This window comes from Salmo salar, chromosome ssa02, assembly GCF_905237065.1.
Source record: "Salmo salar chromosome ssa02, Ssal_v3.1, whole genome shotgun sequence".
In the NCBI taxonomy this organism is placed as follows: Eukaryota; Metazoa; Chordata; class Actinopteri; order Salmoniformes; family Salmonidae; genus Salmo; species Salmo salar.
Window position 1 is genome coordinate 23,526,528 of NC_059443.1, and position 16,571 is coordinate 23,543,098.

The window sequence follows — 16,571 nt, forward strand, 5'->3', positions numbered from 1 at the left end:
ACCTCTAATATAATATTTTAAATTAAATGGATGCAAAACTATTTAAGAAATAAGGATTGCATCTGGAATATCATACCTAATTTAATATTCCAACAAATTGGTAGTCATTTTGCCACAATTTGTAAGTATTCTTGGGGTCATTGTCCATTTGTAAGACCCATTTGCAACCAAGCTTTAACTTCCTGACTGATGTCTTGAGATGTTGCTTCAATATATCCACATAATTTTCCTCCCTTATGATGCCATCTATTTTTGTGAAGTGCACCAATCCCTCCTGCATCAAAGCACCCACACAACATGATACTGCCACCCCCGTTCTTCACGGTTGGGATGGTGTTCTTCGGCTTGCAAGCCTCCCCCTTTTTCCTCCAAACATAACGATGGTCATTATGACCAACTTTGATAAGGGTAAAATCCCTATTAAGCTTTCATAAACAAGTACTTCTAACTTGGAACCTCGTGTACAAACACAATTTTGCCCCTCATAGGTATACAATCTGGAATAATAAAGACAAGAAATACAAAAACAAGTCTTTGTTTTTCCAGAACTGGTTTGACAACAACATTATTTGGGTTAAACAATTACTGAACAATGATGGACAACTATATGATTATCCAGAATTTATTAGAACACACAATGTTACATTCACTCCTGAGGAGTATCATATTGTTGTTAGAGATGTTCCTAAAGGTGCTATTCTTCTTTTAGGAGAATATAACAATACTCCAAGTGCAGCTGTTGAGGACTTTGTAGCCTCAATACAATTAGAAGGAATTTACATTTTAAACTATAAATGTAATAACATATATATTGCTATTGATAACAAATGTGTATTTTGTGATTGTGACCCAGAGACTCTTGACCATTTATTTTGCGACTGCTCTTATGTCAGAAGATTTTGGTGTGAGTTATAAGATTTTATTTTAAAAGAAACAACTATTAATGTTCATTTGAAAGACTCTGATATTATGCTTTATTTTGATCCAAATGATATGGACCCTGATTTAACTTTCATTGTTAATTTGTTAATCTTTCATGGAAGATTCTTTGTCCATAAAATGAAGTGGGCAGAGTACAAACCCCTTTTCACATTATTTAAGATAGAATTGAAATATTATTTTGAAATGATCAGTAAATGTAAAAACAAAAAAGCAATACGCACCATAAAAGTATTTAACAAATTGAAAATGAATCTTGACATGTAATACCTCTGTCTGTTAGGTTTATGTACTCTTGTTTGTATATTTCTGTTTTTTTGTTGTTGTATTTGTTGTGTTCATAATACAAAATACATTTTTTTAAAAGCTCTCTAGGGGAGGAGCTCTTGGTTGGCGCGACAGTTTGATTGTGTGCTCTATGCTGCAGATGTCCTTGTTTACATTCAGCATGGGAAGTTTATAAAGTATTTAACTCAATCATCGGTGTGACCGCTCTAGGTCGTGGGTGTTATCGTTTGGGACCGCGCCGGTTATGGATCGCATGGATTAGTAGCAACATTGTTGCGAAGCTTTGACATACAAACCAACAAATGGATGGATGTTTTGTCGGTCTTCGCGTTCAATGATACCGAATTTCTAGCTGCAGACTAGTAGCTAATATCAAAGACTTGTTATTATTCTGTCGGTATCGATAGTCTAAAAGTTTAACCACGTCGTATGGTTAAAGTTCAGTAGAGGGATGCATGGTCAAACCTTGGCTCTCTCTTCTGAGGTAAGCTGGTCTGAAGAAAGAAATTCTGGGTGGGGGTTTTGTGCTGAACATAGAAAAGCTGTCACATGACACCTTGTCCTGTCTGTGTCCCTGGGGGCGTGCCGATGACTGAGATAAGCTTTGTACAGAAATACAATTCTCTCACATTAACAGCAGTAAATAGCATCGCAACATATTCCAAATAGCTTTTATCTTATTAAATCATTTTATACAACCATTAGATGTAAGTCTCATCGCTGAGGCTAGTATATAAACCTTAGTATGGTAATATGGCCATATTGTCTCTAATGAGCCTCACAAAATTGTACCAAGCGGACCAGTTCGTAGCTGGATTCTTCACCGATCTTTTATACCTTCTCCAGAACATAAATGCCGTTTGGTTCTCCAATTCTGTGAGGTGGAAGAATCCTTTGTTCTCTCCATGAAACCACTCTGTCTCTTTATACTGGGGCCATGAGGCAGGACATTCTCCTTTGGAATTTTATGACCGCCTTCACACAGCCGTGTCAGAAGTATAGAGGTCGGGGGATGGTGCATAGAAAACCCAGAGGGCAACGTCATGACATACCCCCCCTGGTGGTTTGGATCTTGTTTATCCTGCAAGTTACAAATCAACATAAAATCCCGTTTGAAGATCATCGTTGCAGTCCCCTCTGGTGGTTGAACTTGGTATGCTCTCTGAAAGCGAAGCAGTCCACCACAAGGATGGGCAGTGATGTCCGGTTGGTGGTCGCTGTTGCGGTCCCCGCTAGTGGTGTACCTTGGTAGGTTCCCTGGAAGCTGCAAAGTACCCCAGGAAGGGCCAGGGAATGTCCTGGTCGGTGATCGCTGTTGCGGTCCCCCCCTCTGGTGGTTTACCTTGGTAGGCTCTCTCACAGCGGGCATGCCGCCACAAGGATAGGCCTTGGGTGTCCGGATTTGGGGTCGCCGTTCCGGACCTGTCGTCCAGACTGGAAGATCTGGGCAGTAACTTAGGCAGATGTTAACAACGCACACACACTCATGAAATATATATAATTACATTCATTCCCCAATGAGCGGTGTTGTGGCACTAAGTGATGGTTGTATGGGGACTTTGTTTATGGCTCTATCACTTCCTAAGTGTCAAAGGAACTGAACCGAAAAGGAATGAAAGCATAAACAAAAGATATACAAAATATAGTTCTCACACAAAAATCATCTAATTGGACTGTATTCTGTCCAATGTTCTGGCAAAATGATTATCATGGCATTATCTCTAATGCCATATCTAGGGTTTTCCTACTTGGTGTGTTGCTTAGGCACTATCCTAAGTTGATAACTATATGATAAGTCCACAGCTGTAATGCACTAGTTTTGGGCAGTCTACAGGGATTACCTATGGACTTCTGGGAAGAAAACTGGTGAGTGCTGTAGAGTCAAAGGCCTAGAAGTAAATGTTCAACTTTACTAAGGCTGGTATATTGCTTGGGCCCTTAAGTGGTCCTAGCATAAATCCTAATTGGATGTTCCGTTGTGCATATGCATTTATGCTAACACAATCGCATAAGTCAAGGGAAGAAAACCAAGTATCCTGGCAGATTACAACTTGTTCAGAATGAGTCTGACGTAGTCAGGTAATTTTCAGGTCAATGCCTGGAGGTCAGTCAGAATTGGTGTCAAGGGAGTCTGTAGTAGTTTTTCTACAAGTCACTGTGTCTTCCACTATTGTAGTAGCGATAGGTATGAAGTCTATTTCATAGCTATGTTATCCACGGAGGAGCTAAACTCATGACGGAAGTACTCTTTAAGTATTGGACCAGTCGTACGTGGTGTGATCATGGTTCATGACTTCTAATAATTTTCCTCCTGAATGCAGGGTCCTATTTATTAGTGACATGTGTGTTAACCATTGGAAGAGTGCACTGGAGATTCCCCTCCACGTGTTGCACTCTGAGTGACTCCTATGTCACTGTTGTCAATGGTAATTTGATTGGTTAGGTCTCTAACCTTCTTACTGATTGTAGCTGGACTGACTGTTGCTAGTATTGGTACTGGTACTCAAGGGGACCAGTTATCCTACCGATTTATTCTGAAATATTATCTACCGGAACACATGATTGGAGCATTTTACTAGTTGTATTGTAGTTGAACCTACACATGGCAAAGAATGATTATTGATGCCATTTGTTTTGGAGGTGGACAAGTCCACTGGACTTCCTTTATGACCAGTGTGGTACACCTCAGTACTATCTTAGATGTATTCTAAGATAAACCCCATCTAGGGGCCTGTCTGCTCCTCACTGTTCTCATAGGGGAGTTTACAACTAGATTTGAGTTATGCTCTGGCGGCCTCGTACGGTGTTGTCCATAGTCTCGACCCCCCCACCGGCCTCGATGAGGCTCATCATGGGTCTGGGCTACTATTCCCCCCCTTTGTGTCTCGGGACCCCCCCACCAGCGGGTGGTGTTGGTGTCCGATGCGCAAACGAAAAGATCGGACCCTATGTACGAGTTGTCAGCGGCCGCGTTTCTATGAGAATGGCTGTAACCTTTCAACCAAATCTCCTGGTGTTTGTGTTTCAAAACGCTCGGTGGCTGTCGAGGCATGTCAGTCACCACCGCGTCCACGTGTGGCAACCTCTTCAGTACCTGTGAACTGAGACGAGGATATCGGTCTGTGATATCGCAAAGTGTTTCACCAGTGGGAGTCATCGGGTCAGTTGCTGGACTGACGCCATTAGTGTCATTGTAAGGGGTGACAGTCCCCAACACAGCGGAAGGTGTATCATCGGAAGCAGAGTATACTCAAAGCGTTTGACATTTTTCTTCGCAACCGTTGTATCAGAGTCTATAGACAAAGCCCGGGGGCTTGTTTCTTGATCAAGCGGGCCCTGGATAGGGTCTTGAATGAGAGCGGGAGAAATTTGAACTTTAACGTCCTTGCTATGGGTGTTAATTTTTGCGGACCTGGTGTCCGGTAATTCCCCGGTTTCGTGGTAGAAACTGTTGTTGTGCGTCATCTCTCGACGCTCCAATACCTGATAATGCACCCTCTAACTGGAGTGAGTGCTCCTGGTCAAACTTCAAAACCGAGTGGTCAGGGCTCTTAGCGTTGTGAACTTTTGATGCCTCAAAAGCTGTGCTTGCAAGCTCTCTGAGTTGTAAGATAGGCAAGCCAACGTGGGCGGCAGGGCCCAAGTAGGTAATGAAGGTGGGATACATGTTCGACAGAAACATTTGTTTGAATGGTAACAGCTCTTCCATTCCTGTTTCAGTGAGTAGGCCAAAGTAAGCTGAACGAAGCCTATGATAGTAAGCTTGTGGGTGTTCGTTCCGAGCTTGTTTGACGGTGTTAGCCAGTGAGCTATCATGTTTGCGAGTCGCTGAACCACTGAATTCTAATTTCAAAGCTGTGGCAAGTTTAGCGTAGTCATTTAGCACGTGTTGCTGTTGTAGACGAATGAACCTCGTCACGTGTCTATTCGACGTTCGCTTCAACAGGTAAACCCTGTCAGAACCCGTAGCGTTCGGGTAGCCATCCAACGCGTCCTCTATGTCAGCTAGGAACGTCTCAGTATCGTTTGGTTGACCTGGAACAGGGTCAAAGGTGGGGAAATTGTTGATGAGTTTGTCAAGGTATTCCGCGCCAAGCGGGCGGAGAGGGTTGGCTTCATCCTGTGGAGAGATTGGGGCCGAAAGGCCAAGAGAAGAAGCCAAGCCTTGTTGTTGTTGGCCAAGAGGCACCATATTACTCAGTGCCGAAGGGCCAAGAGGAGAAGACTGAGGGACACATGAGGGAGGCAAGGTCTGAAACCTATTGTCTTCACTCCTGTGAGTACAGGGCTCCGGTTGCTTGGATGGGTAGTCGCACTGTAGAGCGTGACCATTCTGGATTTCCTCCAGATGGTACCTAAGGGTGGTATTCTGCTGCCTTGCAGAGTCCACTTGAGCACTTAGAGTACTGATTTTGGACACGTGAGTGTCACACCTGCTCCTTTCGGTCTCTTACTTATCTGTCATGGTTTGCAGATAGAGGTCTTGAGTACGGAGGGAGAGATTCAGTGATGAGATTTCCTCTCCTTGCTTAGAAATCAATATTTCCAACCTCATCACCTGAGTTCTCTCATCATTCATTTGGTCAGCGACTTCAATAAGTTCTGCTGATTTGTCATCCAACTTTGTCATTGTGTTCATTAACTGATCGTCTTTGGTCTGCAGCGCTTTGAGGCGAACCGTGTTATTTTGAGTAACATTCAACAAAACAGCATGCATGTTGTCAAGTTGAGCGCTCCTGTTTGTAGATAACTCTTCAGATTTATCTAGTTTGGCGTGGACATCATCGTATTTAGTTTTGGCTAAATCGAGTTGTTCCTGTAGCATATGATTTTGCTCCTGTAGAAAACGATTTTGTTGAAGAGCTTGTGCTTGTTCATCGTCATACGTTTTTGCAATTACATTTAATTGTTCAGTTTTCAAACGCAGTTCCATAGCTAGCAGAAATTTTCCCTTTTCTGCATTTGTCATTGGTTTCCCGGTTCTCTCCACCTGTCCCTTTATGTCTACCGTTACCTGCTCGTGCTTCAGCTGTGCACTGTGGTATTGGACAGATGCCAATCTCGGATGGCAAGACATCAGAGCTAGACTGGAGAGAACCTTTACGAGGCCTGCTCCCGATGGTTGATTTTGGAAAGCATTGTTGTCTGCTTTTCCACTAATGGCATAATTAGGATTGTTCTCGCTGCTGAGGTCAGAGATCAATCCATTTACGGGTGGAGGTTCACTAATTAGTGGGGGAGTGGGGACCACCCCCTCTGATAGCTTGCACATTATTAGAACATTTGAAAGGAAAAATGTTTTTCCTAATTTTCCAAAATTTGGTTTTGGAATGTTGGGAGCTGCAAAGACGATTTTAATCTATTTATAGACGTTAATGAACTATCAGTACTATACAGTACTGTGGAAGTTGGACGTGAATGAATTTGCAAAAGCAAATTGAATTAATCAATGCCAATGATTAGTCCTACCTGGGTAGGCTATCTGGGTATTAAACTTGAATTACCTGAGAGGTTGCTTCATCCAGGTTAATATGTAAAGTTTAAGTTGTCTCGTTGAATTGGAAGAACATAGAAAGGTATGTTCGACAATTTAACTTATTAATTGAATGAGACGATAATCCATACAATCTCCATTGATTGGATATCATAAGTGTAAACCGTAGGTCAAATGTTGGGAACCTTCACCACTAGGGTACACTCCTCCCTGGGGCCGAAGCCACATGGGATTCACCCCCGTCAGTAATGGGTTTTACTGAATGTGCTTTGCTAAAGCAGATTTTACTGATTAATCTATTTATGATAAATCAAACCTGTATAGGCTATCTGGGAATTAACTTTCAATTAACCTGAGAGCTTTGCTTCATCTAAGTTAAGTTTGGAAAAAGTTAACCTGTTAGGGCTAGGGGGCAGTATTGACACGGCCGGATAAAAAAACGTACCCGATTTAATCTGGTTTCTACTCCTGCCCAGTAACTAGAATATGCATATAATTATTGGCTTTGGATATAAAACACTCCAAAGTTTCTAAAACTGTTTGAATGGTGTCTGTGAGTATAACAGAACTCAAATGGCAGGTCAAAACCTGAGAGATTCCTTTACAGGAAGTGGCCTGTCTGACCATTTATTGTCTTTCTTTGACATCTCATTCCAAAACTTAGGATCTCTGCGGTAACGTGACACTTCCCACGGCTCCAATAGGCTCTCAGAGCCCGGGAAAAACCTGAATGTCGTCATTCCAGCCCCAGGCTGAAACACATTATCGCCTTTCTCAAGTGGCCGATCAAGGGACAGTGGGCTTAGGCACGTGCACTGGCTGCCCCCGTCTTTCAGTTTTTTCCTCTGTTTACCGAAAAGGAGATTCCCGGTCGGAATATTATCGCTTTTTTACGAGATAAATTGCATAAAAATTGATTTTAAACAGCGGTTGACATGCTTCGAAGTACGGTAATGGAATATTTCGATTTTTTTTGTCATGAATTGCGCCATGCTTGTAACCCTGATTTACCATTTCGGATAGTGTCTAGAACGCACGAACAAAACACCGCTATTTGGATATAACGATGGATTATTTTGAACCAAACCAACATTTGTTATTGAAGTACAAGTCCTGGGAGTGCATTCTGACGAAGACAACAAAGGTAATAACATTTTTGTTATAGTAAATCTGATTTTGGTGAAGGCTAAACTTGTTTTTTTTATATAAATATGAACTTGTATTGTATAACATAATGTCCTAGGTGTGTCATCTGATGAAGATCATCAAAGGTTAGTGCTGCATTTAGCTGTCTTCTGGGTTTTTGTGACATTATATGCTAGCTTGAAAAATGGGTGTCTGATTATTTCTGGCTGGGTGCTCTGCTGACATAATCTAATGTTTTGCTTTCGCTGTAAAGCCTTTTTGAAATCGGACAGTGTGGTTAGATAAAGGAGAGTCTTGTCTTTAAAATGCTGTGAAATAGTCATATGTTTGAAAAATTGAAGTTTTTGTATTTTTGAGGAATTTGTAATTCGCGCCACGCCTATCATTGGATACTGGAGCAGGTGTTCCGCTAGCGGAACGTCTAGATGTAAGAGGTTATTAAGGATGTGAAATCTTACACTCTTGTGTGTGCAATGTAGTTGCTTTCCGGTTGGTTTCCTTAAACAAATAGTAATAGTAGTGATAGTAGTGATACACTATTAGATCAAGCGAAAAGGTTTCCCTCAATTGGATAGAAAAGAAACACCCAGTCTGAGAGCTTTAAAGATTTTCAAACAATATTTACATAATCCCTTTTAAAAACTTTACTTATGACTAACACCAACTAATTACCCATGATGTAACGATTGTCGTCAACATGAGACCAAAATGCAAGCGGGATGTGAATGCTCATCTTGTTATTTATTTTTAAATAAAGAGAACACCAAAATAACGAACACACGAACAACAAAACAGTCTTGAAACATTCTCCCACAACACTACACCAAACATTTACCCATATATAGGACTCTCAATCAGAGGCAACGAGAAAGCACCTGCCTCCAATTGAGAGTCCAACCCCCCATTAACCTACACATAGAAATACCACAAACCAGAAAGAACATAGAAATACAAAACATAGAACATAGACCAAAACCCAGAAATAATACATCAAACACCCTACTACAAAAATCACCACCCCGAACCACATAAACAAAATACCCTCTGCCACGTCCTGACCAAACTACGTGACACATGAATTTAATAAGAAAGTTATTTCCCCATATACCTTTAATAGTTTACCAAAACATACTTTGTACATTATTGATAAGATAATTATCTAATAAAGGTAAATTAATCAATAATCCATTATTCATTAGTAGTTATGTAGCATGGATAATGAATAATTCATGTACTGAATGGTTAGTCCCATAAGGTCTAGTAGAAGGCCAGGACAAAATGTGTGTGTGTTTTTAGCAGGGAGGTATCTCCAAGGTTTCTCTAATCTCGGGGGAAAGGAACGGGCAGCGCTGGATAGTGATTAACGGTTGTGAGAAATCCGGGGAGTGAATCATACATCTAATATTTGTGTGTATGTATGTGCGTAGGTTATCTACTGTTTGTGTGTGGAGGAGTGTGCGTAAATGAGGAGCCTGGTATATAATGATGTTTTGTTATTTGGACCTCAGAACGTTCTCTGAATAAAGCCGAATGGACCTTTTGCAGAAAGCTGAGTCCTTGCCTAATTATTCTTAAACCCAGTGTCTTACAAACCCTGGGGATTAGTCAAGGCTTATTGATTGCTAATTATTATCATTAAGATATAAAATTCCGTTAACAATTGGTCCTTCGAGCTCGGATCTCAATATCTGCCCCTGTCGGTCCAGGAAGACACCGAAACCGTGCACGGGCGGATGAAATATCCGTAGATCAAAGACCTGGCCCCTTGCTGAGGGTTCTTTACAGGCCGGTGGCAAACTGGTATGCGACAGAGGCGGTGACGAGATTTTACCAACATTAAAACCTCAGCTGCAAATAACAAGGTCAGTGCGCTTTATTCATTGTTTTGGGGAATAGCACCTGTATGATTACATTAAATGATAAATGAGTGCTAGCACCTGTATGTCTGCATTATATGATGAAATGAGCAATACACCTGTATGTCTGCATTACATGATGAAATGAGTAGTACACCTGTATGTTGGCATTAAATGATGAAACGATTGATGTGAGAGTGAAAGGCAAAAGCGATTGATGTGAGAGTGAAAGGCAGGAGCGATTAGAGGATTTTAATGTACTCTGGGTGATAGACGCTGAAATCGGGGAAGTTTATAGCTGGTGACCTGTCTTTATGAGTTCGCATAGAGAAAAATGTTTTAAAGGCAACCAAGTATTCTGTGCGAATGGAAGACAGGAATTAGTTGTAAATTCAAAAACGGCGAAACAGGGTCCGTAATGACCCTGGGCAACTGTGGCCACTGCATAAAACTAAACTAGCGCTTATGGTGAAACCTGATAACGTAAAAAAGGGTCAACAGACTATAAGGTGATAGTCAGATCTTTAAGGGGGAGTCCATTTAAGTCTGATATCCATGGGAGAAGGGAAACCTAATATGGCGGAGTGAGATAAGAGATATTATTGTTATAAGGGAGCAATAGATAAATAGGCCATTAACTAGGGCTTTACGGCCCCTGGAAAGTAGCTTATAATTGCATACCTATGCGACCTAATGTCCGATCAAACAACTCTATAGAAAAAGTTTCGAGAGAGATAGAATGATTATGCTGGGATGATTGGTCGCGTGTGAGGTGAATATATTGTTCAGTCAACAGTCGCGGGGAAAGACAGGTTCCTCTATGCGTGAGATATAAACAGTGTGTCAGGGTCCGTATGAATGATCATTCTAAAAACAAAATTCTATATTGTGAGAAGGGAATACATCGGGTAATGATACATATAGAAGTTTTAAATTGACTTAAAAACACACACATAGAATTGGAAGATAATTGGTTGCGTGAGAGGTGAATATATTGTTCAGTCAACAGTCGCGAGAAAAGACAGGTTCGTCTACGCGTGAGATATAAGCAATGTGTCAGGGTCCATACGAATAATTATTCTTCAATTCTAGATTAACAACGGTAAATAGCATACACATAAAGATTAATAGCAAGTAGACACAGATTGTAATTGAATCAGAGTTTAAAAAATAAAATACAAAATAAAAAGAGACACAGAAAGGAGGACAGAATTTAGCAACTTTATTGAGAAAAGTGGATAGACAGTCAAAAGAAAGGGGGAAATTGGGTACCAGGACATGGTGATTTGACAGTAGTGCCCTGGGCAATAGATGGACAGCATGTCGAGAAAATCACACAGCTGTGTAATAATCTGAGGGACCACTATCACCGACATGCAGATTTCTCTAAGGTTCATAAGTGCAAACAAGAAGACAGTGAGACTATAAGCCAATACCTATAGAGATTAAAGGACGTGTTCAACGCAAAAAGTGGGTTAATAGAACCCCCGGTAGTGGATGGATTTGATGCCCCGTATTATCAGCCATTAACAATTGCTTTCCTCAGTGGAATGCGTCCCGAGATAAGTCGTGCCATCAAACAGAACCTCGTAGGGTGGGGGCTAGCAGAGCTGAGAGAAGTGAAGAGATATGCAGTTCACTATGAGCAGTATAAGAAAAGTGAGAAAGAAAAGAAGGAACGGTATTGAGCGGATTATTTGATGACCACTCTAGGAGAGATTGCAGGGAAGGGTAGAGGTGACAGAAAAGAACGGAAAAGCAGGACAGGAGAGAAAGAGGAATACAAATGTTTCAATTGTCACAAGATAGGACATTTTGCTAGAAATTGTAAATCACCATATACCCACTGCAAGGAGGGAGGCCATTCTCATAAAGATTGTAATAATAACAGAGACAAGAGAGGCCAGAGAGGGGGTTGAGACAAATACAGAGAGAAGAAGGTCAGGCGCCCACAGCCAGACTCAAAGGAGGATTTTCAGGATTTAGTTATAAACAGTGATTGTGAAGTTTTTGAATTGGCTACGATTGATTTGGCATTACAACAGGAACAGAAACCCTATTTGACACTAATAGTAATGGGAAAGATAATCAAATGTCTGTGTGATACTGGGGCATGTCGCACAGCAATCTGTGCAGACGAGGCTCCCAAAGGGATAAAAAGTAATGGGGAACAGATAATAGTACGGTCAGCATCAGGACATCAATACATGGAACATTATCTGCTCCTATAACCCTGAAACATGAGTCATCTGGGGGAGAAGCCACTGTCCCTGTTCTAATATCTAAACTATGCCCAGTAAACTTGTTGGGCAGAGATGTGAACCATCAGATCCTCCTCTCCACCCTCTCCGAGTTGGGCATCTCCGGCGCGGCCCACGCTTGGATTGCATCCTACCTGACAGGTCGCTCCTACCAGGTGGCGTGGCGAGAATCTGTCTCCGCACCATGCGCTCTCACCACTGGTGTCCCCCAGGGCTCTGTTCTAGGCCCTCTCCTATTCTCGCTATACACCAAGTCACTTGGCTCTGTCATATCCTCACATGGTCTCTCCTATCATTGCTATGCAGACGACACACAATTAATCTTCTCCTTTCCCCCTTCTGATAACCAGGCGGCGAATCGCATCTCTGCATGTCTGTCAGACATATCAGTGTGGATGACGGATCACCAGCTCAAGCTGAACCTCGGCAAGACGGAGCTGCTCTTCCTCCCGGGGAAGGACTGCCCCTTCCATGATCTCGCCATCACGGTTGACAACTCCCTTGTGTCCTCCTCCCAGAGTGCTAAGAACCTTGGCGTGATCCTGGACAACACCCTGTCGTTCTCCACTAACATCAAGGCGGTGACCCGATCCTGTAGGTTCATGCTCTACAACATTCGCAGAGTACGACCCTGCCTCACACAGGAAGCGGCGCAGGTCCTAATCCAGGCACTTGTCATCTCCCGTCTGGATTACTGCAACTCGCTGTTGGCTGGGCTCCCTGCCTGTGCCATTAAACCCCTACAACTCATCCAGAACGCCGCAGCCCGTCTGGTGTTCAACCTTCCCAAGTTCTCTCACGTCACCCCGCTCCTCCGCTCTCTCCACTGGCTTCCAGTTGAAGCTCGCATCCGCTACAAGACCATGGTGATTGCCTACGGAGCTGTGAAGGGAACGGCACCTCCATACCTTCAGGCTCTGATCAGGCCCTACACCCAAACAAGGGCACTGCGTTCATCCACCACTGGCCTGCTGGCCCTCCTACCTCTGAGGAAGCACAGTTCCCGCTCAGCCCAGTCAAAACTGTTCGCTGCTCTGGCACCCCAATGGTGGAACAAGCTCCCTCACGACGCCAGGACAGCGGAGTCAATCACCACCTTCCGGAGACACCTGAAACCCCACCTCTTTAAGGAATACCTAGGATAGGATAAAGTAATCCTTCTAACCCCCCCCCTTAAAAGATTTAGATGCACTATTGTAAAGTGGTTGTTCCACTGGATATCATAAGGTGAATGCACCATTTTGTAAGTCGCTCTGGATAAGAGCGTCTGCTAAATGACTTAAATGTAAATGTAAATGTGATGACGAAACTAAATATGGTCGTCTGTGGGGACGGGGAACCATGTTATTGGTACAGTCAGGATTTGCTGAGGGGGGGGGAATAACAGATATTCCTAAAACCTTGATGGAACTCTCAGAACAACTAGTACCAAGACTCGTTAAAATGTCTCCCGATGACTTACACTGTACTCTCTGGTATAACAAACACCCAGGTCCAGATCCTGTCTATGAGGAAGCATTACTTAAAACCCCAGAGAAAACTATAGGGTTAAAGTGGTTACGCTATGACAGCACTCATGTTGCTGTGGAAGTGGAGCTACTTCCACAGAACCCGACATTGTTCAGAGAAAGGTGGAGCCCCTATGTATCTCTCACCAGGGAGCCCTCAGAAAGGTGGGAGGACATGGGCCAGTGGGTGTCACAGGGGAGGAAAATCACAGACTGGGTAGACACGATTAGTGGAGATCAACACAGTCCCTCAACCGATAGGTATCGCAAGAAGCTAAATTGGAGAGCTAATAGTGTTCCTTCTGTACACCTAGAAGCCACGATATCTTAAAGGGGTATACACACATATGGAATCTTAGAAGTTATACACACATATGGAATCTTAGAAGTTATACACACATGGAATCGTTTAAGTATTGTTTTCTGAGTTTTAATTAAACACGTGAAATTCTTTTGATAGGGAATGTTCTGGGAACCCAGGATACAAAATGTAGATAAAGTTCTTAGCTTTCATTTGTCTAATGTAGTAAGAAACACAGTTCTGAAAGGGTGGTATGACTTTTGACCACTCTGGTGACTTTTCCTTTGCGGTCTGATCAGCCTCATTGAAAAGCCATTTGGATAGTGAATTTAAGGTCATTTGTAATACTAATTTTAAGGACATTTGTATAACTGATAATGATGATGGAGTTTAACCTGTTATGGCTAGGGGGCAGTATTTTCACGGCCGGATAAAAAACGTACCCGATTTAATCTGATTATTACTCCTGCCCAGAAACTAGAATATGCATATAATTATTAGCTTTGGATAGAAAACACTCCAAAGTTTCTAAAACTGTTTGAATGGTGTCTGTGAGTATAACAGAACTCATTTGGCAGGCCAAAACCTGAGAAGATTCCTTACAGGAAGTGCCCTCTCTGACCATTCCTTGGCCTTCTACACTCTCTTTATTGAAAACTGAGGATCTCTGCTGTAACGTGACACTTCCTACGGCTCCCATAGGCTCTCAGAAGGCGTCAAAACGTTGAATGATGCCTTTGTAGCCCATGGCTGAAAAACATGATCGATCTGAGAACAATGAGACTGGGGGCGCGTGCACGAGGAGACTCCATGTTTTTATTTTCTGACTTTGAATGAAAACAACGACTCCCGGTCGGAATATTATCGCTTTTTTACGAGAAAAATCGCATAAAAATTGATTTTAAAAAGCGTTTGACATGCTTCGAAGTACGGTAATAGAATATTTTGAATTTTTTTGTCCCGAAACACGTCGGGCGCATCACCCTTCTTTACCCTTCGGATAGTGTCACAACAAAACGCCGCTATTTGGATATAACTATGGATTATTTGGAACCAAACCAACATTTGTTATTGAAGTAGAAGTCCCGGGAGTGCATTCTGACGAAGAACAGCAAAGGTAATCCAATTTTTCTTATAGTAAATCTGAGTTTGGTGAGGGCTAAACTTGGTGGGTGTCAAAATAGCTAGCCCGTGATGGCGAGCTATCTACTCAGAATATTGCAAAATGTGCTTTCACCGAAAAGCTATTTTAAAATCGGACATAGCGATTGCATAAAGGAGTTCTGTATCTATAATTCTTAAAATAATTGTTATGTTTTTTGTGAACGTTTATCGTGAGTAATTTAGTAAATTCACCGGAAGTTTCGGTGGGTAGGCTAGTTCTGAACGTCACATGCTAATGTAAAAAGCTGTTTTTTTATATAAATATGAACTTCATTGAACAAAACATGCATGTATTGCATAACATAATGTCCTAGGAGTGTCATCTGATGAAGATCATCAAAGGTTAGTGCTGCATTTAGCTGTGGTTTTGTTTTTTGTGACATTATATGCTAGCTTGAAAAATGGGTGTCTGATTATTTCTGGCTTGGTACTGTGCTGACATAATCTAATGTTTTGCTTTCGCTGTAAATCCTTTTTGAAATCGGACAGTGTGGTTAGATAAAGGAGAGTCTTGTCTTTAAAATGGTGTAAAATAGTCATATGTTTGAAAAATGGAAGTTTTCGGATTTTTGAGGACTTTGTATTTCGCGCCACGCCCATCATTGGATATTGGAGCAGGTGTTCCGAAAAATTGGATTACCTTTGCTGTTCTTCGTCAGAATGCACTCCCAGGACTTCTACTTCAATAACAAATGTTGGTTTGGTTCAAAATAATCCATAGTTATATCCAAATAGCGGCGTTTTGTTCGTGCGTTCAAGACACTATCCAAGGGTGACGAAGGGTTACGCGCCCGACGCGTTTGTGTCAAAAAAATTCTAAATATTCCATTACCGTACTTCGAAGCATGTCAACCGCTGTTTAAAATCTATTTTTATGCTATTTTTCACGTAAAAAAAGCGATAATATTCTGACCGGGAGTCGTTGTTTTCGTTCAAAGACGAAAGAATAAAAACATGGGGTCGCCTCGTGCACGCGCCTCCAGTCTCTGTTCTCTGATCGACCACTATCTAAATGCGCTAGTGTTTTTCAGCCAGGGCCTGCAAAGCCACCATTCAGCTTTTTGCCGCCTTCTGAGAGCCTATGGGAGCCGTAGGAAGTGTCACGTTACAGCAGAGATCCCCTGTTTTGGTTAGAGATGATCAAGAAGGCCAAGAAATGGTCAGACAGGGTACTTCCTGTAAGGAATCTTCTCAGGTTTTGGCCTGCCAAATGAGTTCTGTTATACTAACAGATACCATTCAAACAGTTCTAGAAACTTTGGAGTGTTTTCTATCCAAAGCTAATAATTATATGCATATTCTAGTTTCTGGGCAGGAGTAATAATCAGATTAAATCGGGTACGTTTTTTATCCGGCCGTGAAAATACTGCCGCCTATCCATAACAGGTTAATGAGGGAAATAAGTATTTGACCCTTCTGCAAAACATGACTTAGTACTTGATGGCAAAACCCTTGTTGGCAATCACAGAGGTCAGACGTTTCTTGTAGTTGGCCACCAGGTTTGCACACATCTCAGGAGGGATTTTGTCCCACTCCTCTTTGCAGATCTTCTCCAAGTCATTAAGGTTTCGAGGCTGATGTTTGGCAACTCGAACCTTCAGCTCCCTCCACAGA